The following is a 23774-nucleotide window of genomic DNA, read 5'->3' on the forward strand; positions in this document are numbered from 1 at the left end:
GCGTTCAAACGAAAACCATGTATCTCTTTTGAAAACCACAGTGCCCCATAAATATAGCGTTCCTGTTACTGCATCGCTGAAATTATTGCAAACTCCCAAACAAGGGGCATCTAGGGAAGAGCAACTTGGCTCTCTCACATGGGGACTGTGTGTTTTCATCAATTTTGTCCTTTGTTTACAGGGGTATCTTGTTAAGGAAAACTTTTCAGTCTCTTAAAGATTTTTTAACCTACTACACAAGTAGCAAGGTGGTGCCTGTAAAAGTACCATGCAGACAAGCGCTTACGATAGACAAGTGCTCACTGCCAAGAAGCAGCCACCGGAATGCCAGGACTGTCATCAAGGACTTTCAGCGCAAGAGCAGTTCTCTTCGAGAAAGATGCACTCATTGCATGCGACCACCCGAGGGATGCCGGCCGCCGAACGGAAACATGAACTGGTGGAAATGGCCATCCGGTGTCGTAGTAGTGACACAGTCCTCATAATTCTATTCTGATACATTTAATAATGTGTCGCAATTCGCTGGACTAAACAGGATGTTGCCACAAGCTGCAAACTCCCACCGACCCGATACCCCGCTCCCAACCCACTACCAAGAATAATGCGCGCGCACTCGGCTCCCACGGCTCCAGCGAACGCACCGCCCCCCACGCGGCCCGACGCGCGCGGCGACGTCGGGTCACGTGACCCTGAGCGCGCCGACGGCAGGGGAGGGCGGGGGCTCAGGCTGACTCCGCAGCGCCGCGCAGGCGCCCCAGGGCCGCGCCGAGCCGAGCCCCTCCTGCTCCCTCTAGGAGTCAAAATGGCGGCGAGGAGAACCTGGAGCAGTCCCGGAGCCTGAGCCACTGACAGGAGAGGAGAGGGCGGCGGCGGCGGTGGGAGGAGGATGGCTGGGGGTGCTGGCGCCGGTGCGGACGGCGGTGCTGGTGGCGGCGGCGGCGGGGGCGACTGCAGCGGTCCCAGCGGCAGCAGCAGCGGCGGGAGGAGCCTCCGGGGTGAGTGTCCCTCGGTGTCTCTGAGGCTGTGGAGCCGAGGCTGTGTCCGGAGTGGCGAGGGGCGTCCGGGCGAGGAAGGGGCTGTTCCTAGGCGTGGGGGTGCGGGGGCTGGGGCCGAGCCGCCGCGGGAGGCGCTGGGGCGCCGGGCGGGGAGGGGCGAGTCGTTCGTCTGGGGCTGAGGCGCCGCGGCGCCGGACTGGCCGGTCTCTGTGCGCTCCGAGGGGCGGGCTGGAGCGCGCCGCCGTCCCGGGGGCAGGGGCGCGAGGTGTGGCGCTTGGGGCGGGGAGAGCGACCCGAGGGAGCCGCGACGGTCGCCCGGCCCGCTCTGGGCTCTGGGCGCCGAGGGGCGGGACCCGCAGCTCCCAGGACGCGGAGAAACCGCTCCCGAGACGGGGGCGCGTGTTTACCCGGGTGCGGGGTTGCGACCGCCAGGGGTGGGCGTGAGAGTGGCCGGCGGGGACTGGGAAGGGAGCAGGCCTGTGGACTGCTACTCCCAGGGGAAGTTAGATTGTCCGGGTAAGTTACTGTTGCGGAATAAACCTGGGATTGAGCTTTGACAGGTTGGGAGGGAGACAATACCGAGTGTTTGATAAAGAAGAAGAGGCTGTGCTTGTTGGACTACTTGAATGGCAAAAAGTGTGCATATTTCATTACCTTATTTGCACAGTGTTTGCTAGCTTTACCCCGAGGGTGAGAACTTTCTCACCGTTTTTGGAGAAACTCTGAGGAGTGTTGTTTCTCCTTTGAACTACAATAGCACGTCTTCACATACCAACACAGATAATAAGTACTCTGGAGTAGGCCTAATTTACAGAAGTAGTCTTGGTTATCTTTACCAGAGCACTGTTTCCTCTGCGAAAACATCTTACTGTAACGAGAAAGTAGACATTTTTACAGAATTACTTAGCTTTTTCAACTAACAACCTTTTTTGGGGGGAGGGGGGGAGAGGAGAACAGTGGTGCTATCTCGGCTCACTGCAACCTCCGCCTCCCAGATTCAAGCGATTCTCCTGTCTCAGCCTCCCAAGTAGCTGGGATTACGGGCGCCCGCCACCACTCCCGGCTAGTTTTTGTATTTTTAGTAGAGACGTGGTTTCACTATGTTGGCCGGACTGGTCTCGAGCTCCTGACCTCTGGTGATCCGCCGGCCTCGTCCTCCCAAAGTACTGGGATTACAGGTGTGAGCCACTGCTCCCGGCCTGGTCAACTAACAATCTTTTGTCCCGGAACAGCGTCTGTTTCCTTTAGATTGCTGAAATGAATTGCTTTCTTCCTGAAATGTGGAAGAAAGACTTGAAATTGCTTTGTAAGTATCATACGTTGTTAATAGGAACTGTTATTAGACTTGTCATGGAATTTTGGAGTCAGAAAAACTTTTAGAGATCTAAAGGTGTGAATATTGTTTTAGAGCCGGAAAACCAGACCCAGAGAGGCGAGTGACTTGTGGATCCTACAGCTGGCGATGGATTAGACCAAAACTAAGATGTGGGCTTCTGCACCCCATTTAGAGAGCTCGTTTTTACTACACTCCTGAGGTGCTTACTCTTCATTGATTGCATTCTTCACCATTCACTACCCACCCCTGTCCATAGGTTTTGGTGTAATAAAGTTGAAAGCGAAAATAAGAGCTTCTGTCTCATTCTGACAGCTACTTCAAGTAACTGATGAAAAAAGATTTTTTTTCCCCTAACCTGAACTTAATAAAAACGGAGTGGTATTTTATTTGGAGTTTTCTTAGGCTCGTGACTACGTTTTCACCCAGTTTTAGCATGGCTCATTCTTGCATGAATTCAGTAAAACTCATAGGTCAATATTCTGTCCCACAAAACCTGATTACTATGTTTTGTGTCCCAACACCAGCATTTAAACAAGGTTTTTGTATCAGACTCTAATTTTAGGATTTAAAACAGCTGTGTTGATTTCTAGATTACACTACCTAGTTTCCATGTATCATCTTGTTGAGTCACAACATTTTTATTTATTGTGTCACAGGTAAACCTTTGGAAGTGCAGTAATGCCAAAGTTATTCTGATTTCAGGTTCTAGTCACTGAAGCTCACACATCCAAAATTACATACGTGACTGTTGAAGGTCTGCTTTTTGTTTTGCATTAGATGAATGATGTGGAAGAAGGGAAAGAAACATAATATTAGGTTGGTGCAAAAGTAACTGCAGTTTTTGCCATTGATATATAGATTTTTCCCTCACGTTCTTGTTGGAAAGATTAGGTGTACCAACATGAGTCTCGAAGACAATCTAGTGAGTTCTGCTAATGCAAAGAATGCTGTTGGTATACAGGATAGAGAGAGATGAGTGAGACCCCAGGAATCCAAAGAACGTGGGACAGTTGGGACTTGAGCTGGCCTATGAAAATTTAGATTTACCGAGAGATTGTAGCAATTACTTTGTGAGGAAAAAGCGAGAGTGTAAAGTGAAGATTAGTTTAGGGGGAGGGAAATAGAGGAAGACCAGGTTGAGCTGACAACTGAATTTCCTGAGGAGAATGTTTTCCTTAGGAAACTTCAGGCGATTGGAAAGCTATTTGTCTGTAGAAGAGTTTGAGTGCTAAATTGAGATTTCTACTTTTATCCTGTTGTGCAAGGTATAGAGAGCCTTTGAAAGTTTGGAAGCCAGGGATTAATGTAGTAAACCAGGAAGGTAAATCTGTTAATGATCTACAGGTTAAGTTAGAGTGAGGAGAGAATGGAATGAACCAAGGAAGACAGTAGCTGCTATAGTAACCCGAGTATGAAGATATCTTAGACCGGGATAAAGTCAGTAGGAGGGATATGGATAGCAGAAATCTGTGTGCTTAGTTGTGGTAAAATACACATAAAATTTACCATCTTAACCATTTTTAAGTGTATAGTTCTGTGGCATAAGTACATTTACATTGTTGTGTAGCCATCACCACCATCCATCTGTAGAATTCTTTCATTTGGAGTTTTCTTAGGCTCATGACTACATGTTTCTCAACTGAAACTCTCCATTTTCCCTTACTCCCAGACCCTGGCAACCACAATTCTACTGTCTCTTTTATTTTGACAACTGTAAGTACCACATATAAGTGAAATTATACAGCATTTGTCCTTCTATATCTGGCTTATTTCACTTAGTATAATGTCATCAAGGTCCATCCATATTGTAGCATGTGTCATAATTTGCTTTCTTTTTAAGGCTGAATAATACTCCATTTTTACATTTTGTTTGTTCATCCATCGATGGGCACTTAAGTTGCATCCACATTTTAACTGTTGTGAAAAATGCTGCTGTCAACATGGATGTAAAAATATCCGAGTCTCTGCTTTCATTTCTTTTATGAATTTTATAGCCAGAAAATTTTACATTCCCACTAGCAGTGCACAAGGGTTCCAGTTTCTCTATATCCTCACCAATTCTTGTTATTTGCCGTTTGTTTGTTTGTTTTCCTCATATTCATCCTAATGAGTGTGAAGTGGTATTTCATTGTGTTTTTGGTTTGCATTTTTTAAAAATGATTGGTGATATTAAGCATCTTTTCATGTGCTTATTAATCTTTTGTATTTTTTTAAGAAAAATATCTATTCACATTATTTCCCTGCTTTCTAATTAGGTTTTTGTTGTTGTTGTTGAGTTGTGGAAGTTACTTATGTATGCTGAATATCAATCCCTTATCAGACATGATTTGCAAATGTTTTCTCCCATTCTGTAGGCTGCCTTTTCACCCTGTTGATAGTGTCCTTTGATGCACACAAAGTTTTTAATTTTGATGAAATCCAGCTTACCTAGATTTTCTTTTGTTGCTTATGCTTTTGGTGTCATAATCAATAAATCATTATCAAATCCACTGTCAGGAAGCTTTTCCCCTATGTTTTCTTTCTTTTTTAAAGATAGGTAGATTCTGGCTCTGTCACTCAGGCTGAAGTGCACTAGTGTGATTATGGCTTACAGTAGCTGTGAATTCTGGGCTCAAACAGCCCTCCCATCTCAGCTTCCTGAATAGCTGGGACTACAGGCTTATACGTCCACGTCTGGCTAAGTTTTTTTAATTTTCTGAGGAGATGGGGTCTCACTGTGTTGCTCAGGCTGGTCTCAAACTTTTGGACTCAGGTGGTCCTCCCGCCTCAACCCAAGGTGCTGGATTACAGGCATGAGCTACTGTGCCCAGCAATTTTTTTTTTTTTTTTTAAGAATTTTATAGTTCTGTCTCTTAATTTAAGTCTTTGTGTGGATGTCTATTACCATATGTGTGGGTTTTTGCATTACCATTTGTTGAGAAAACTGTCCGTTTCCCATTAAATGATCTTGGCACCTTTGTTGAAAATTATTTGACCACAAGTTTGAGGGTTTATTTCTGGGCTCTGTATTCTATTCCATTGGTCCATAAGTTTGTTTTCATGCCAATGCCACTCTATTTTAATTACTGTAGCTTTATAGTAACTTTTGAAATCAAGAAGTGTGAGACTTCACTTTGTTCTTTTCAAGATTGTTTTGGTAGTTTGGGATTCCTTGAGATGCCATATGAATTTTAGAATGGGTTTTTCTATTTCTGCAAAAAATAGGCTATTAGTATTTTGTTAGGAATTGTATTGAATCTGTAGATTGCTTTGGGTAATGTTGACATGTAAATACTGTCTTCCAGTCCACGAACATGGAATATCTTTCCATTTTTTTGTGTCTTTATTTCAGCAGTGTTTTTTTAGTTTTCAGTGTAAAAGTCTTTTGTCTCCTTCGCTAGGTTTATTCCTAAGTATTTTATTCTTTTTGATGTGATTTTAGATAGGATTCTTGTCTTAATTTCTCTTTTGGATTATTCATTGTTAATGTTTAAGAATGCAACTCATTTTTGTGTGTTAATTTTGTATCGTACAACTTTACAGAATTTATTCTAATAGTTTTCTTGTGTGTATGGAATCTTTTTTGTGGAGTTTTCTACATATAGGAGCGTGTCATTTGCAAACAGTTAATTTACTTCTTGCTTTCCAATTTGGATGCCTTTTATTTTTTTCCTTGCCTAATCTCAGCTGGGACTTCCGGTACTGTGTTGACTGGAAGTGGTAAAAGCAGGCATCCTTGGCTTGTTCCTGATGTTAGAGGAAACATTTTCAGTCTTTCCTGTTGAGTATGATACTAACATGAGTTTTTTATATAAAACCTTTATTATGTTCAGGTAGTTTCCTTATATTCCTGGTTTGTTGAGTGTTTTAACAGGTGTGTTTTAAGAAAAATCATTTGTGGGTGCTGAAAAGAAAGAATTTCTAGCCTGGTGAGTGAAAGAATCCTGGTGTCATTGACAGAATAATATATTATGAAGTTGATGTTTTAGGCATCATCTTTGTACATTTACAGACCTGTTTTGGTTGAATAAAAATAATACTATACTTATTTAGTGGGGAAAACTGACATTACTCAAATAATTATGCAAATGTATGTCTGAATAACTATAGTACAACTAGGCTCACATTTGCATTTCTAGCATCTAGCACAGTGCCTGGCACATGGGTATTCATTGAAGTTGTTAATTGAATCAAGAAGCAGAAGACTAAGGTTTAACCCTGTAAAGTAAAAAACATATTGTTTATTATATAATTTTTAATGGAAATAATGTTTATTTTTTATTTTATCACTTTTTAATTTTCTTGAGACAGAGTCTCACTTTGACACCAGGCTGAGTGCGGTCATAACTCAGTGCTGCCTTGGCCTTCTGGGCTCCAGCGAGCCTCCTGCCTCAGCCTCCCGAGTAGCTGGGATTACAGGCAAGTGCCACCATGCCTTGCTCATTTTTGTTGTGAGAGACAGGGTCTTGTAGTGTTGCCTAGGCTTTATTTAAAACCATTTTCCTGTTAACCCGGTCCTGGTACAATGGTAATAAAGCAAAATCAAAGTTCACCACTCTAGAAGAATTAGGCAAGTGACTTTTTCTAAAACAGGTACAGTATCATTATTAAAGTGAGATAACAGTTTTTCTTTTGACTTTTTTTTCTTTTTTCTTGAGACGGAGTCTCGCTCTGTCGCCCAGGCTGGAGTGCAATGGCGTGATCCCGGCTCACTGCGACTGCTGCCTCCCGGGTTCCAGCGATTCTCTCCTGCCTCAGCTTCCCAAGTAGCTGGGACTATAGGTACGTGCCACCACACCTGGCTAATTATTGTATTTTTAGTAGAAACAGGGTTTCGGCCCATTGGCCAGGCTTATCTCAAGCTCCTTACCTAAGGTTGTCCACCTGCCTCAGCCTCCCAAATTGCTGGGATTATAGGTGTGAGCCAACATGCCTGGCCCAGTTTTCTTTTTAGGTGAATACTAGTGGAAGTTAGTTATCAGAATCCAAAGTTTCAGAAAGAGGCTTTATTTATTTCATATTTTCTTTGTTTTAGACAGGGTCTTGCTCTGTCACCTAAGCTGCAGTGGTGCAATCATGGCTCACCACAACCTCAACTACCTGGGCTCAAGCAATCTTTCCACCTCAGCCTCCTGAGCAGCTGGGACTACGGGCATGTGCCACTATGCCTGGCTAACTTGTACTTCTTGTAGAGATGGGGTTTCACTGTGCTGTCCAGGCTGGTCTTGAACTCCAAGACTCCAGCAGTCCTCCAGCCTTGGCCTCCCAAAGTGCTAGGATTATAGGTGTGAGCCACCATGCCCAGCTGAGGCATACTTTCAATTAAAGTTTTCAAGTGTCTGCTGATTCCAGATTTATAATGACATTCGGACATTCAGCACTTATTTGCAGAACAAGGTCAAGATTTAAGAACCACCACGCTGTGGTGGTTTTTTTTTTTTTATTTTAAAATTTTGGACAGTTTGTAAATTTGACATCACAAATTGAGTCTTTCAGATACCCTTACTATTTCAAATAATATAGTAACTTTAGAAACATAATATACTTAGTTTTATAAATTGAAATTAAATCCATGTCATTGTGTGACATGTGAACATTATGTTAAGATTGAAATAGATAGGGACACTTGGAATAGATAGGAAACACTTTAATCCAATACACAGAACATTCTTTAAGTTTACAGGATTCAAAATAGTTCCCTTTTAGAGCATCGTTGGGGTTTTTAGGTATAGTTGTGATATAATAGAACACTGGACTGGGAATCAAACCTCCATTTAGATTCTGACTGATGTTTATAGTTTTATGATCTTAAAGCGAGTCACTTAACCTATCTGAAGATTAATTTTCTCATCTGTTAAAATAGGTATGGAAATCTTGCAGCTTTTCTACCTTGTATGTATTTTTTTACTCCATTTTTTTCCTCTCTATTGCCACTCCCTTATTAGTCTGGACTACTTACTAAACAGCCTGCCAGCTAAGTCTCTGCAACTTGTTCTCTCACTGTACCTCTCCATCTCTGGCTATTCTCTATATTACTATGACAATTATGTTCTTAAAAAAACAGGTCAGATGCAGTGGCTCACACCTGTAATCCCAGCACTTTGGGAGGCCGAGGTGGGCAGATCACCTGAGGTCAGGAGTTCAAAACCAGTCTGGCCAACATGGCGAAACCCTGTCTCTCCTAAAGGTACAAAAATTAGCCAGGCGTGGTGGTGGGTGCCTGTAATCCCAGCTACTCGGGAGGCTGAGGCAGGAGAATCACTTGTCCCCAGGAGGCGGAGGTTGCAGTGAACTAAGATTGCGCCACTGCACTTCATCCTAGGCGACAGAGCTAGACTCCGTCTCAAAAAAAAATATATATATATATAGGAACTTATTGCTTCTCTACGTAAAATACCTTTGTTAACTTATCTTGTCAATGGGGTACAAACTCTCAAGAGTTTATAGACTGTGTTCAACCTTAGGTTTCCTGTCACTCCAGCCATGCTGTTTCTTGTTCCCTGTGCCTCTGTCTTATGTGTGTTTATCCCATTGTTTGGAGTTCTTATTCTTTGCCTATTCTGTTAGCTGACCATCTAATGTCTACTTTCCTCTTCTTTCCTAACAGAAATCTGTTTTTGTTCATGCATGCAGCAGACTTGGAGAAGCTGATTTGTCACCACCTCCAGTGGTAGATTTCCATTCGTTCAAACCAGTCAACTCATGGCACTTCCCTGTAAACTGTTATTTGTACCAATCAGATTTGAAGGGAAGTAGACATTCTATTTCTGGGGGAGAAGATTCTTTCCCCTCTTGTATGTGAACAAGAGAACATAAGGCCCCTATTGCTACTGACAGCTGTCTTGGGATCACAAGGGATGAAGCACTTCCTGAAGATGGCAGAGCAGAGAGGTAGAAGGAATCTGGTTCCTTGGTAACATCATTTAGCCACATATTTTATTGGGCCTGGAGCCATCCCCACCACAGGACTTCTTATGACAGATAATTTTCTTAATGTTTCAGACAATTCTTTGGAGTTATTTTGCCATCAAAAATCTCTTGATTCTCTTCTTTTTTTTTTTTTTTTTTTTTTTTTGAGGCAGGGTCTTGCTCTGTCGCCCAGGCTGGAGTGCAGTGATAGAATCACAGCTCACTACAACCTTGACCTCTTGGGTTCAGCAATCCTCCTGCTTCAGGCTTCTGAGAAGTAGCCACCACACCTGGCTACTTTAAAAAAAAATTATTTGTAGAGGCTGGGTCTCCTTATGTTGCCCAGGCGTCTTGAACTCCTGGTCTCAAGTGATCCTCCCACCTCAGTCTCCCAAAGCGTTGGGATTACAGATGTGAACCACTGCACCTGGCCCAAAATCTCTTGATTGATACAGTCCTCTTTATTTTACAAGATCGAGTTATGGTACCTTTACCAATAGTCATACGTTCTTTTGGAACTTTGCACAGTAGTCGTATGTTCTTTTGGAACTTTACACTTCTCTTCTATCCTTTATTGCCCTGTATTATAATTGCTTGTATGCCTGACTCCTCTACATGACTGTATGGTTTGAACCAAAGTGTACAGGATGTAGCACAATGTCTAATAGTGTCACACGATGAATAATAGGTATTCAGCAAGTGAGTTGTTAAGATGAAATAGTAACATGAAAGAGTGCTTTTATAAGCATTTTTTCAAAGAGTTTCTGCTCTGCTAGTTGTAAGCCATTTTTTGAATAAACATGAGGTGTGTTGTTGTCTTTAAAGTAAAAATGGAAAAACCAGTGAGATCAGACATTGTTTTTTGCTTGCCCTTTGTTATTACCTAGACATTTTCATTTAGATAAAAACTATGTCCATCTTCTGGCTATAGTCCCTTATGGAAGGAGCAATATTACATTTAGGTCTATTTCATCTGGGATTCATTTGTGAATTATTCTATAGAGAAAAATTCTATAATATGCTTCATGAGACCTAATTATTCTTGTCTTCAGACTTGCCTAAAATATTTTTTGCTTGCTTAAGACCAGACATGAGAATTTTCTTGTAAGCAGAAAGCTTTGTGACAGAACTAGATGAGGTTGTAGTGAATGTTAGTGATAGCATATGACAGAGAAGTCTCATAGCCTCAATTGCAGAGTCATAGTTCTGTCACGTGCTTCACCAGTAATGTCTGATAAGGGAGGAAGGATGGGGAAGAAGAGTTACAATTTACAAACTCTATATATTTCATCATTCATTGACTTTGGTCAAATAAATTAAACTTTAACATACTAATTTGTAGGGTTAAAAAAAATTTTTTTTTTCAATTCATGTTCTTGCTGTGTTGCCCAGGCTGGTTCCAAACTCCTGGGCTCAAGCGATCCTCAAGCCTTCTGAGTAGCTGAGATTACCACACCCAGCTTTGCAGTGTTTGTGTTTTAAGAGACAGGGTACTTATTCTGTGCCCAGGCTGGAGTGCAGTGGCCCTATTATAGCTCACCACAGCCTCAAACTCCTCAGCTCAAGAGATTGTCCTACCTCAGCCACCTGAGTAGCTAGGGCTGCAGGCACACGCCATCATGCTCAGCTAATTTTTAAACTTTTTTTTCTAGAGACGGGGTCCTGCTATGTTGCCCAGGTTGGTCTTGAACTCCTGGCGTCAAACAATTCCTCCCATCTTGGCTTCCCAAAGCACTGGAATTATGGGCATGAGCCACATCACCCAGCCTTGTAGTTATTTTTAAAATGAAGACAAAAGGGATAGAGTATACCTTTAAAAATACGTGATACCATGTATTGGATGATCCTGAAAGGATGTATTTGTCCATGAAGAAAAACCTTTTTGTTTTGATGTCTAGTTGTTAGCTTTTTACTTTACTAAGGCCCAGTTAACTTCTCTGTGCTTTAGTTCCACATCTGTAAAATTACTCACTTTATATTTCTCTATCCACTTTGAAAATTAAGTAAATGCTCTTTGGATTTCAACTTTTGGTTATTTAAACCAAGATCTCTCTTTTGTATTTTGTATGTGTTCTTTATGTCTGTGGGCTTACTAATTCTTGAATTTAAAAAAATCATTTAAATCAAGCAATAGTAATAGTATATGTTTAAGCATATAGTGTATGTTTTTAAATAAATAAGCAGGCTGGGTTTTAGTGGCTCACCCTTGTAACCCCAACCCTTTGGAGGCCAAGGCAAAAGGATCACTTGAGTCCTGGAGTTCAAGACCAGTCTGGGCAACATAGCGAGATCACATCTCTACAAAAAAAAAACAAAAAAGTTTAAAAATTAGCCAGGTATAGTGGCATGTACCTGTAGTTCTTAGCTATTCGAGAGGCTGAGGTGGAAGGATCACTTGAGCCCAGAAATTTGAGGTTACGGTGAGTAGTGATCACCCTACTGCACTCAAGCCTGGTTGACAAAATGAGACCCTGTATCTAAAAAATAAAAATAAATAAGCAATAGCATACGTTTTTTAAAAACAACAAACAACTCTCTTAAGTCCAAACTCCTTTTCGGATTCTGTGGCTCGTATCTTGCCACTGTCTGCTGCACTCTATATAGAAATACCTTTATTTCCTTCATGAACCCAGTTTTGTTCTCTCTGTGGGCCTTCTCATGGTTAGTTCCCGCTGCTGTTTCGAGCATTATTTTGGCATTCCTCCCTCTCCTTCTGAGGAAAGCTCACACTTTTTATTGTCAGTCTTGGATATCATCCCAAATGTCACTTTCTCCAGAATCGTATAAGATAAACAGTTTTATTACCAGACACAATGAAGATTTTTAAAAACTTGCCCAAGATCATACAGTTTAGAAATGGCAGAGTCAGATCCAAACTCAGGCATTTTGCTCCAGAAGTCTGTATCTCCACTGATTTATGCTTCCCTTACATTGTAATTGGCTATTTAACAGTTTGCCCCACTATAAGCACCTTTGGGATGTTTGTTTGCTTGTTTGTTTGCGACGGAGTCTTGCTTTGTAGCCCAGGCTGGAGTGCCATGCTTTGTAGCCCAGGCTGGAGTGCCATGGCGCAATCTAGGCTCACTGCAACTTCCACCTCCCGGGTTCAAGGTTCAAGCGATTCTGCCTCAGCCTCCCAAGTAGCTGGTAATACAGGCACACACCACCACGCCCAGCTAATTTTTGTATTTTTAATAGAGACGGGGTTTCACCATGTTGGCCAGGCTGGTCTTGAACTCTTGACCTCAAGCGATCCGCCCGCCTAGGCCCCTGAAAGTGCTGGGATTATAGGCGTGAGCCACCGCCCCCTTAAAAGAAGCACCTTTGGAGGAGAAATTATGCCTGTCTTTTTCATTGTTATATCCCCATGTGCTTAGCACATACTAGGTGCTCAGAAAATATTTAAATGAATGAAAATTCTTATTTGAGAGAGAGTGTTTTGATTAAATTCTTCTCAGTACCTTTCACGTAGTGTGTGTGTCAGTAAATGAAGTAATGTTTTTATGCCTACTTATTATACAAAGTAAAATTTTTATGATCAAGTTAATCATGGGTACAAGCTCATTTTTTTATAACCTCTCTTAATTTCTTTTTGCCCTATACTGCATAACAGTATCACTTTGCAACTGTAAAATCTAGTGCTTTGTAGGCCTCTCTCTGATATTATCCCTCTGTGAACTGTTAAAATAGGGATCATTTGTAATTAGTTTCTAAAGGGTATGTAGGAAATTTTATAAAATAAAATTATACTAGTAGATGGACTCTGATCATTTATACTGGTTAACCTTCTAACAAATTACAGAGATGTAATTTCTCTGTGTGTAGAGGTTTTTTAAAGTATCCCGTATTTTAAACCTTGACTGTTACCTCAAAAAAAAAAGTAGTTTGTCTGTATCCAGTAGTCACATGGTGGATAATGATGTAAGGCACGCACATTGTGTTCATGTGTTTGTTGGAGAAGTTGGAATGTCATTATACTTCAATAGACTTTTCAAATTGAAAATCTGAAAGCTACTTCTAGCTGTAATTCTGCTGTAATTCTCTATCAGTAGAGAGAGAACCAAAAAAGTCTTCCTCCTCTCTGAATGTTCTTGCCGAAGGCTGACTTCTTTGATTAATCTTTCTTTTCTGTATTCCTTATACTGTATTACAGGGCTTCTCAACCTTGGGACTCTTGACATTTGGGGCGAGGTAATTCTTTGTTGTGGAGGACTGTCCCTGTGCCTTGTGAGATGTTTAGCAGCATCCTTGGCTTCTACCTGTTAGAGGCAAATAGTGCCCTTTCCCTTTCCCCTCTCCAGTTGTGACATTTCAACTGTCTTTAGACGTTGTCAAGTGTGGGGGTTAGGGAGGGTGGAAGGAGAGAACAGTCACCCCAGTTGAAAACTGCAGCTTTCCTACATCATTCTATCCACTTACTCATTTGTTTTAATATCTTCCCCTCCCTCTCACACTTACCTTTTCAGACTTCCACATGCCTCTCTGCTACTGCCTCACTTCTCTGAACCTTTTTGCAGCCATACTTCTAAAAAAGAATTGTAAAACATCTGTTCTCTTCTAGTTCAGTTTCCTCTCTTGAATTCTATTGAGACCACATTTTTCTAGTTTTCCTCTATCTTTCTGGCTGTTCCATTTTTATTTTCTTTATCAGCTCTACCTAGTTGGACAATGACATCATCTTTGCCCCTTTCTTTCTTCTTCTCTGTAATCTAATCAACTCTCAAGTCTTCCTTTCTTATCTCATTTCCTAGTACTTAGTGTTGTCTCACATATAAGTTGTCCTATTCATTCTTATTTAATTTTTTTGGTAAGAACACAATATGAGATCTACCCTTTCAACGAATTTTTAAGTATACAACACATTATTGTTGATTATAGGTACAGTGTTGTGCAGTAGATCTCTAGAGCTTATCCATTTTGCTTAACTGAAACTGTATGCCCATTGATTAATAAGTCTGCATTTCCCCCCAGTCCCTGACAACCACCATTTCACTCTTCGATTCCATGAATTTGATTATTTTAGATACTCACTAATCATTCTGGGTAATGACCAGGCCTAGATAAAGACCTCATATAAGTGGAATTATGTAGTATTTGTCTTTCTGTGACTGGCTTCTTTTACTTAGCATAATGTCTTCAAGGTTCATCCATGTTGTCACCATATTTCCTCCTTCTCTGAAGCCAAATAGTATTCCATTTATGTATATACCACATTTTCTTTATCCATTCATCTGTCGATGGATATTTAGGTTGTTTCCACATCTTGGCTGTTGTGATACCTATTAATTGTTAAGCTGTTCTCTGTATTGAAATCTCCTTGCCTACATTTCTCCATGGTTAAACTCTAACATCTTGCAAGGACCAGAGCATATTTTGTCTGTTGTTTTTTGGTTTTGGTTGTTGTTGTTAGAGACAGTGTCTCATTCTGTTGTCCAGGCTGTAGTGCAGTGGTGCAGTCATGGCTCACTGCTCACTGTAACCTCAAATGCCTGAACTCAAGTGATCCCTCTCATCTCAGCCTCCGGAGTAGCTGAGACTGCAGGCAGACACTGCCACACTTGGCTAATTTTTCTGTTTTTTGTAACAGCCCGTTGCCCAGGCTGATCTCAAACTCCTGGGCTCAAGCAAACCGCCCGCCTTGGCCTCCTGAAGTGCTGGGTTTACAGGCGTGAGCCACCGCACCTAGCTTGCACCTCATTTATTAAGGGTTCATTATGAGCCAGGCCCTCTTTAAGGTCTTTGGACTATATAGTTACTGAAATAAGACACAGTCCCAGTACTCCAATAACTTAATCTGTTTGAGGACATGGAAATCTTAATTCATTGCTCTTACAGAGTGAGAATGGAAATTGAAGTGTATCCCAAACTTTCTGGTAGCATATAGGAGAGGGATGATTTCTCTGTTTGATGTAAACCTCATTCAAGTGCCACTTCTTACATACAGGCTATCCTGGTCACTACCCAGTCTGATTTGTGCTTTTATACTTTGCTCAGTTCTCTTTCTTTTCCAGCCCCCAAATCATCCGCATTTCGTATGATTCAATACTTAGCTTTTCATTCATTCTTCTAGATCCTTTTTAGGAACTGGATTTTGTTTCAAGGGTTCAGCTGAAACTTTCAAATTTGTAGTAGCTCCAACAAAACATTTTATTGTGAAGTAATACACATACCAAGTACATTAAATAAATTTAACTTAAAAAAAAAAACTATTTTAAAGCTGACATCACTCTGGCCATGAAATAGAGCACTGTAAGTTTTCCAGAAGCCCCCCTCATGCCTCTTCCCAATCATAACCACCTTCTTCTTCCTCTTAAAGGTTACTGCTATTCTGATTTTTAGGGTAATTTCCTTGCAGATTTTTAAAAATAGCTTTACTCTTGATTACCAGCTGAATATTTATCCCAAAACATATAATTTTATTTTGGGAGGACAGTAGAGAAAGACATTTTATCGTATCCCATTTTGTGCCTGCACTGGGATCCGCAAGATCACCCCCAGGTTTGGTGAGGAGGAAGCACAGGACTCAACATATAGTATGACTGAGCTAAGCGTTACTACAGCAAAAAAAAAAAATACAAAGTGAAAATGCCCATGGGGCAATGTCTAGAGGAAACCAGGCACAAGCTTCGAGAGTCTTATCCCAGTGAAACCACACAGGATGCATCGACTTGTGACAATACTTGTGAAATGTTGTCTTCCAAGGAAGCTTATTAGAGACTCAGTGCCCAGGATGTTTATTGGGGTATAATCACATAGGCACCCTCTATCTAGCTTGTACCAAATTCTAAGCTCCCAGAAGGAAAGCGGATATTCAGCATAAACCATATTGTTAGCACAGTTTAGGCATAGTAAATCACCCTTATTAAATAGTCAGGGAATTACGGGAACGCTCCCAAAATCCCAGTTTCCCAGAGACCTGCCAGGGCCATCTTTGCATGCAGGCCTTTCTAAGGATAGCAGTCCTAGGCCTGCTATGTTGTCTTTTTGGCATAGTACCTTTTGCTGTTTCTGAGTTCAAAATTTAAATAAGTAAAAAATCAATTATCACTTTATATTATGTTCTTTTTTTCTTCACCTGTTTTCTTTCATAATGTATCAAGATTAGCTGGGTGTGGTAGTGTGTGCCTCTAGTTCCAGCTACTTGGGAGGCTGAGGCAGGAGGATGTGTTTATAAGCCCAGGAGTTCAAAGCTGTAGTGCACAATAATTGCACCTATGATTAGCCACTGCACTCCAGCCTGGGCAACATACCAAACCCCATTTCTCTGAGGAAAAAAAAAAAAAGTATCAACATTAGCTCAGTGCAAAGGTTGACTACTATAATATGATCGAAAGTGTATTCTGGCCGGGCGCAGTGGCTCATGCTTATAATCCCAGCACTTTTGGGAGGCTGAGGCAGGCAGATCACTTAAGTTCAGGAGTTCAAGACCAGCCTGGCCAACATAGTGAAGCCCCATCTCTACTAAAAGTAAAAAATTAGTTGGGTGTGGTGGCACGTGCCTGTAATCTCAGCCACTCGGGAGGCTGAGGCAGGGTAATCCGTTGACTCCAAGAGGCAGAGGTTGCAATGAGTCGAGGTCATACCACTGCACTCTTTCTTATGAAGGTTTCTGTGATTAAGTTCGGAAAGGCTGAATTAAACAAAGTTAAACAGATTTCTTAACTACAGGACTCTTAGCCTTTTCGCAGGAATATGCATGACTTGGCGCCTGCCTACATGTCCTGCCTCATCTCGCATTTTTTTCCCTGACCCACTTTGCTTACTTTGCACCAGATTTAATCTAATACTAAGGATCAAATTACAGTTGTCTATGTTACATGAGCATTTTCTCAGTTTGCCACAGCAATATTATGATCTCTTTACCATCTTGAATATGAACTGTCCCTCCATCTCTGCTCAATTACTGTGTCAGAGCAAGCAAACATTTTTGCTATTTCATTCATACATTCAGCAAAATTTGTTGAGCACCTACTATATTTGCCAGACACAGTTCTAGGCACTGGAGATACAACAGTGAATAAAACAAAAACCCTGACCTTATATAGTTTACCTTATAGTGGGGAGTGGAAAATGGGAACAATAATTAAAAATACATGTTAGGCCCAGTATGGTGGCTCACAGCTGTAATCCTTAAACTCTGAGAGGCCAAAGTGGGAGGATCAGTTGAGGCCAAGAGTTCAAGACCAACCTGGATAACACACCAAGACCCCTGTCTCAACAGAAAAAATAAAAATAAATTAGCTGGGCACAGTGGTGCATACTGTAGTCCCAATTACTCGGGAGGATCACTTGAGCCCAGGAGTTTGAAGCTACAGCAAGCTATGATCGTGCCATCACACTTCAGCCTGAGTGACAGAGTGAGACTGTCTCTATTTAAAAAAAAAAAAAAAAAAAGACTGGGCATGGTGGCTTACACCTGTAATCCTAGCACTTTGGGAGGCCAAGGCAGGTGGATCACCTGAAGTCATGAGTTCAAGACTAGCCTGGCCAACATGATGAAACCCCGTCTCTACTAAAAATACAAAAATATTAGCTGGGCGTGGTGGCATATGCCTGTAATCCTAGCTCCTCGGGAGGGTGAGGCAGGAGAATTGCTTGATCCCGGGAGGCAGAGGTGCAGTGAGCTGAGACCACACCGTTGCACTCCAGCCTGGGCAACAACAGCAAAACTCTATCTCAAAAAAAAAAAAATACATTTTACTTCTAGGCATATACTTAAGAGGAATGGAAGTACATGTCTACACAGCTTGTACACAAATATTTGTAACAGCATTATTCATAATAACCAAAAAGTGGAAGCAACCCAAATGTCTATCAATGGGTAGATGAATGAATGAATAAATCAAATAAAATGTGGTATATCCATATAATGGAATATTATACAGCAAATAAAGAGGAATAAAGTAGTACTGATACATGCTACAATATGGATGAACCTTGAAAACATTATGCTAAAGTGAAAGAAGACAATTACAAAAGCCCACGTTATTATATGATCCCATTTATATAAAATGTCCAAAATAAATCAATAGAGATAGAAATTAAATTAGTAGTTGCCTAGGACTGGGGAATTGAGGTGAATGACTGCTAATGGAACTTCTTTTAGGGGGTGATGAAAATGTTCTAGATGTCAGAACCACTGATGGCTGAACAGACATATCTACAAATAATGGAGAAAGAATAGTGTCAATTAAGCAAAACGTTCTCAGGAAATTCAGTAAAAAGTCAAGCCTAACAATGTACACCTCAGTGGCTAACAAAAGTATCCTACAGTTATCTGGAAAATTTATCCATCTCACTTCCAAGCAACAGCAGGTAATTTAGTTAGCTTAATACTTAGGACTTAATAAAATGTAAAATGTTGGTATACCAAATGACTTGAAACAATAACTGTGTTGTAAACTCTTAATTTAATGTTAACTTCCTCCTTAATAGAAGAGTATTTACCCACATACTCTAATTTGGAGATTACAACACAAATTGAAAGAACTTTCTCGAATATTGTCCTAACTACTTATATATTTATATATAAATTTGTTTTCTGATGTAAAAATATTTGCAGTAAGAAGCAGGAAACTCAGAAGTTACAAAGGAAAAGACAGAGTTGTCTATATGAAAAATTTAAACATTTATGACAAAAGCTATCATAGTTTTAAAAGGCCTATGTGAATATTTTCCATTTATTATTTTAACATTAATATAGTAAGTGTTGCAAATTAGTAAAAAGAACAGCCAAATAGAAAAATGGGCAAAGAATATAAAGCAACATGGGGACTAATGAATATCAGTTTAATAATTTTTAAGAGATTAGCAATGGCATAATTTTTCCTCCATCAGATTGCAAAGATGAATAATGTCCAGCATTTTGGACACTCTCATGCAGAGCTGATAGGAATGTAAATTGCAACTTTTCTGACAATATGTCTTCAAAATAGAAACATGTATATCCTTTAACCCAAGAATCTTCTTGAAATTTATTCTAAAGACATAATTTAGACTGGGCAGAGTGGGCAAAGATACATGTAAAAGAATTGCAGTGCTGTTTATAATATTGAAAAATTGGATGTGACCCTCAGTATGGATTTGGTTAAGTAAATTATTACATATTTATACAACACAGTTCTGTGTAGGAATTTCTTAAAGGTAAAGTAAAATTTTGTATGTGGCCATATTTTTGCAACCTTGATATATTATGAAATGAAAATAGTTTTTTATGAACTGTCACCTGGCCAGATTTTAAATTTGAATTTATATGAATGCATAATAGTTTTTAAATTTAGGATTTAATATAAATTTAGTTTTCATAAATAAGAAGATAGTCATATCCACATTTAAAAATTTTTTCTAATAATTCAGTATCTCTTTTAATGATTTCTTCACTGGTTTGGCTTTTCCTACCCCGTTTAAGAATGATTATCTAGAAGACTTCCCTAGTGACTATTCCTGGGTTGTTACTCTTTGGAGAGTAACAGCTGTAAATCATTTAAACAGCTAAGCGATAACAGATTTCAGACCACGCTTACTATGCATTTATAGCAGATATTTTATTTAAGAAGTACTTCATAACTAGAAATACTACAAGAACACTAAGAATATAGTTTCGGCCAGGTGAGGTGGCTCATGCTTTGTAATCCCAGTGCTTTGCAAAGCTGAGGCAGGAAGGTCAGTTGACGCCAGGAGTTCAAGACCAGCCTGGGCAACATAGTGAGACCCGTCTCTACCAAAAAGAAAAAAAAAATTGTTGTTTTTTATTAGCTGGGCATGCTGGCACACACCTATAGTCCTAGCTACTCGGGTGACTGGGGCAGGAGGATTGCTTGAGCCCAGGAGTTGGAGGCTGCAATGAGCTATGAGTGAACCACTCTAGCCTAGACAACAGAGCAAGACCCTGTCTCAAATAAAAATAAAAATAAAATAAAATAAATGTGTGTATATATATGTACTCTGTGTGTGTGTGTGTGTAGTGTCATTTTAGGATAAGTCAAAAATTCAGATACTTTCCTCTTCACTAGACTCAAAATTCTAAGAACCATACTCACCTCATTTCTCTGCATTCTTTCCATCATATTCTAGTTTGAAAAATTCTTCTGGTTACATTTGGAAGATTGTTGCATAGATTAGTGGAATGTGATGTACTTTTATATTCTTTTAAAAATGCATTTTTAATGGGGAAAAAAGTATCAGTAGGGGACTGACAGCTATTTTGAATTATAATAGGTTATATTAGAAAAAAAAAAACCCACATGGCTTAATAAGATTCTCCTAAAAAAAACCCTAACAACTAACTAATCTTCATTTGCAGTAATGGAATGGAATTTTATAGAAAATGTCAATTTAAAGATTTTCATTTAACATGAATAGAAATGTTTTCTGACTTGACTGTTTTTGGCGGTGGGTGGATAAGGGAAAAGACTATTTTTAACCACAGGTCCACATTCTCTTATTTATAATTTGAAATCCCAAAAGTTCTGAAAACTATTTTAGGGGGTTTGGGAGGACTTAATTTGATGGCAAACATTGACATGAACCAGATTTATCTGCCAGCAAAACCAAACCTAAACTAACATAAGTTAGTCTAAATAGTATATTTTACTGCAAAATATTAATTTGTTTGATGTTTCAAACAAATTAGGGTGCTGTGCCAGATCTCACTGGGGATAGTTATGTAGTATACAGTAAATGTTTGGTATACCATATGTCGTGCCAAACCTTTGTCATTCCAGGGGGCATGGCATTAGGTTCAAGAGGCCGAAGAAGAGTCCCAGAGCCGGCAAAGGAGATGTGGGGTTTTACTGGGGGCTTACATACAAAGGAGAGGGTCCAGTGGCAGTGGGCTGGACAGGAGAACTGCCTTACATACAGTCCAGTGGCGGTGGGCTGGGCAGAAGAACCACAACCGCCTGCCATATGCATGCAGTTTATATAGCATTTCCACCTAGCACTTCCACCTAGCAACCTCCACCTGGCACTCTTTATTCAACCCAAAACTTGGAGCCTCAGTCTCCTGTAGGGCTTGTGTTCCATGGGACAGATTGGGGGCTCAGATGTCCTTATAGACAAGGAAGGAATCTCTGGGTTGGCCACTCCTGGATTCCCTAGCTCAGAACACACATTCAGGTGCATCTGCCATACAAGGTCATTCTAAGGATATGCTTAAATTATTGCTGTCAGATGTGTTTACTATAACCATATTATTTCTTTTTGAAAGCAAAGGAAAAAAGTGAATTTTTGAATGTATGTGGCTCCAAAGATTTCTGTTTGAAAAAAGAATTGTAGACCTGTATTCTTAACACTCTTTAACTGGTACTTTAAGCTGATGATGAGCATTAAATATATATTTTATTGGTAGAACTAAGACTGAGAGTGTAGTATGTAACCACTCGATAGTTCATAGGTAGAGTTTAATTATCAAGAATGTGGGGAGAATATATGAAATGTAGTATAAGCTCACTGGTTATCTATAGGTATTCACTGTAAATAGAAATATATCACTTAAAATACTGGGGGAGAGACAGGAGAAGGAAGTTACTAACTTAATTGCAGCATTGCTTATAGTAGGGAACCAATGGATAATAGCCAAAAAACAGGGAATATAAAATGCTGCATAAAGTATAAGTACAGTTACCTATGGGGCAGGCAGGGACTAGAATAGACAGGGACAGCAATTTGTATTCTTTGGATTTATCTTTTTTTTAATTTTAACTTTATACCCACTTAAATATTTTAAGTAATTATATAACAAAGTTAAAAATGCAATGACTAAAAATCAAAATAAATCTTATAAAGTGGATTTCCAGTTGGTTATATAATCACATAGAGTAAACAATTCCAAGTGACTTATATACACAGTAATTTGTAGAATATTCCAAGTTGAATATATCCTAAAGGTAAAAAAAAATGTTAAAAAAATTAAATTAAAAATAAAAAGATTTTCATGTATCATATTGGTGATGATAGTGTTAATATTTTTATTCTCAGGTTGTGTGAGTATTTTGTGATAAACTATTATGTAGGCTGCATTGAGAATAGAGGGTTTTCACATGTGAGAAAGGAGAAATAAGATCAGTGAAATTGAGTAAAAACCCTACAAAACTGAATTTGAATTGGAAGCAACAGTGTAAACTAATGATAATGTACATTTATATATCTATGTACATGTTTATATAGATGTGTGTGTATATAATGTCTTAGATCTGTGTACTGAAAAGGTATTGAGCATCCCTATTACTGAGATTGTGGTTTCTGAATACCATTTCCCACTAAAAGGAATTAGGGCTTCTTTAAGGAAATGACTGGTTCCAAATCAAAGGCAAGAAAAATACAAGATATGCCTGGAATAAGTCGTAATACCAGAAACGTAAGGAAGCTTTCAGAGGCGGAGGTTAGGATTATGTCATAAGGTCTCAGGAACCAATTCAAATAAGGCTCTACTCTTCAAAGATGGGACAGTTTGAACTTCAATAAGGATAACTACAAAGGATTTAAACCTGTCACATAGATGTAAGTCTATGAATTCAAAACTTTTTAAAACTCACTGATTGTCTTTAAGGATGCTAGGAAGCTATTACTAATAGTTATGAAAATTGGTAAATAAAAGTAAAAAGTTACTCATTTATTCTGTGCTTTCTATACAGACTGCATCAGGACAACTGAATAATTGATGAGTTTTTTTATAGAACTATTCCAGCTAGTGAATAAAGAAAGAATGATAGACTGTCATGTGATCATTTTTCAACCCCCTTAATGAATTGCTCTAGTTGGTGATCATTGATAACTGTTAATATCAAAGAAAGGGAATTCAATAGACTTTTGAACTTAACTGTTGGAAGTACGTACTACCTGCCACCTGTGAAGCAGTGTTGGCAAAAACAAAAAAGGTTTTTTGCTTTGTTTGTTTGTTTTTGGAAACAGAGTCACTCTGTTGCCCAGGCTGGAGTGCAGTGGTGCTCTCGACTCACTGCAACCTCCGCCTCCAGGGTCAAGTGATTCTTGTGCCTCAGCCCCTAAGTACTTGGGACTACAGGTGCATGCCACCACGCCCAGCCAATTTTTTGTATTTTGGTAGAGATGAGGTTTCACCATATTGCCCAGGCTGGTCTCAAACTCCTGAGCTCAGGTGATCCACCCACCTCGGCCTCCCAAAATGCTAGAATTACAGGCGTGAGCCACCGCGCCTGCCCCCCCCCCCCCCCCCCCCCCCCCGCAAGTGTTTTAATACAAAAATGATCCTGAATCTGATCACAGCTCTAGATATATCTATCATTTTACTGTAAATACAGGAGTCAGAAGAACGTTATTAAACTACATCATGGTAATGCATTTGGCAAAATCCAAACTATAGAAAACTACCAGCTAACCTGATTTCTTCAGACAACAAAAAATTGTAAAGGAGGAGGAACCCGTATACGGAGATGGAAGAGACATAGTCATCCAGTCACAATGCATAGACCTTATCTGGATCCTAATTCAAACAAAGAAAAAACAATTTGGGGCCGGGCGTGGTGGCTCAAGCCTGTAATCCCAGCACTTTGGGAGGCCGAGACGGGCGGATCACT

The 23774-nt window shown here is 40.0% G+C and overlaps 1 protein-coding gene across 5 annotated transcripts in view; it reads left to right on the forward strand.

Annotated features, from left to right (window-relative positions):
* Window positions 1-725: 725 nt before the first annotated feature.
* The window catches only part of BTBD7 (BTB domain containing 7), a 105936-nt gene continuing 82887 nt past the window's right edge, over window positions 726-23774 (forward strand). Inside the window, exons 1-2 of one of the 5 annotated variants that reach the window (XM_017961489.3) lie at window positions 883-995; window positions 2404-2530. The gene's annotated coding sequence lies outside the window, so the exon portion shown is untranslated. Of the gene's footprint in view, window positions 996-1354; window positions 1512-2054; window positions 2531-23774 lie in introns of those variants that run through there. The other 4 variants (XM_017961491.3, XM_009212159.2, XM_009212158.4 and 1 more) reach the window with 4 other exon arrangements.

The sequence above is a fragment of the Papio anubis genome, chromosome 7 (genome assembly GCF_008728515.1).
Source record: "Papio anubis isolate 15944 chromosome 7, Panubis1.0, whole genome shotgun sequence".
Taxonomy (NCBI): domain Eukaryota; kingdom Metazoa; phylum Chordata; class Mammalia; order Primates; family Cercopithecidae; genus Papio; species Papio anubis.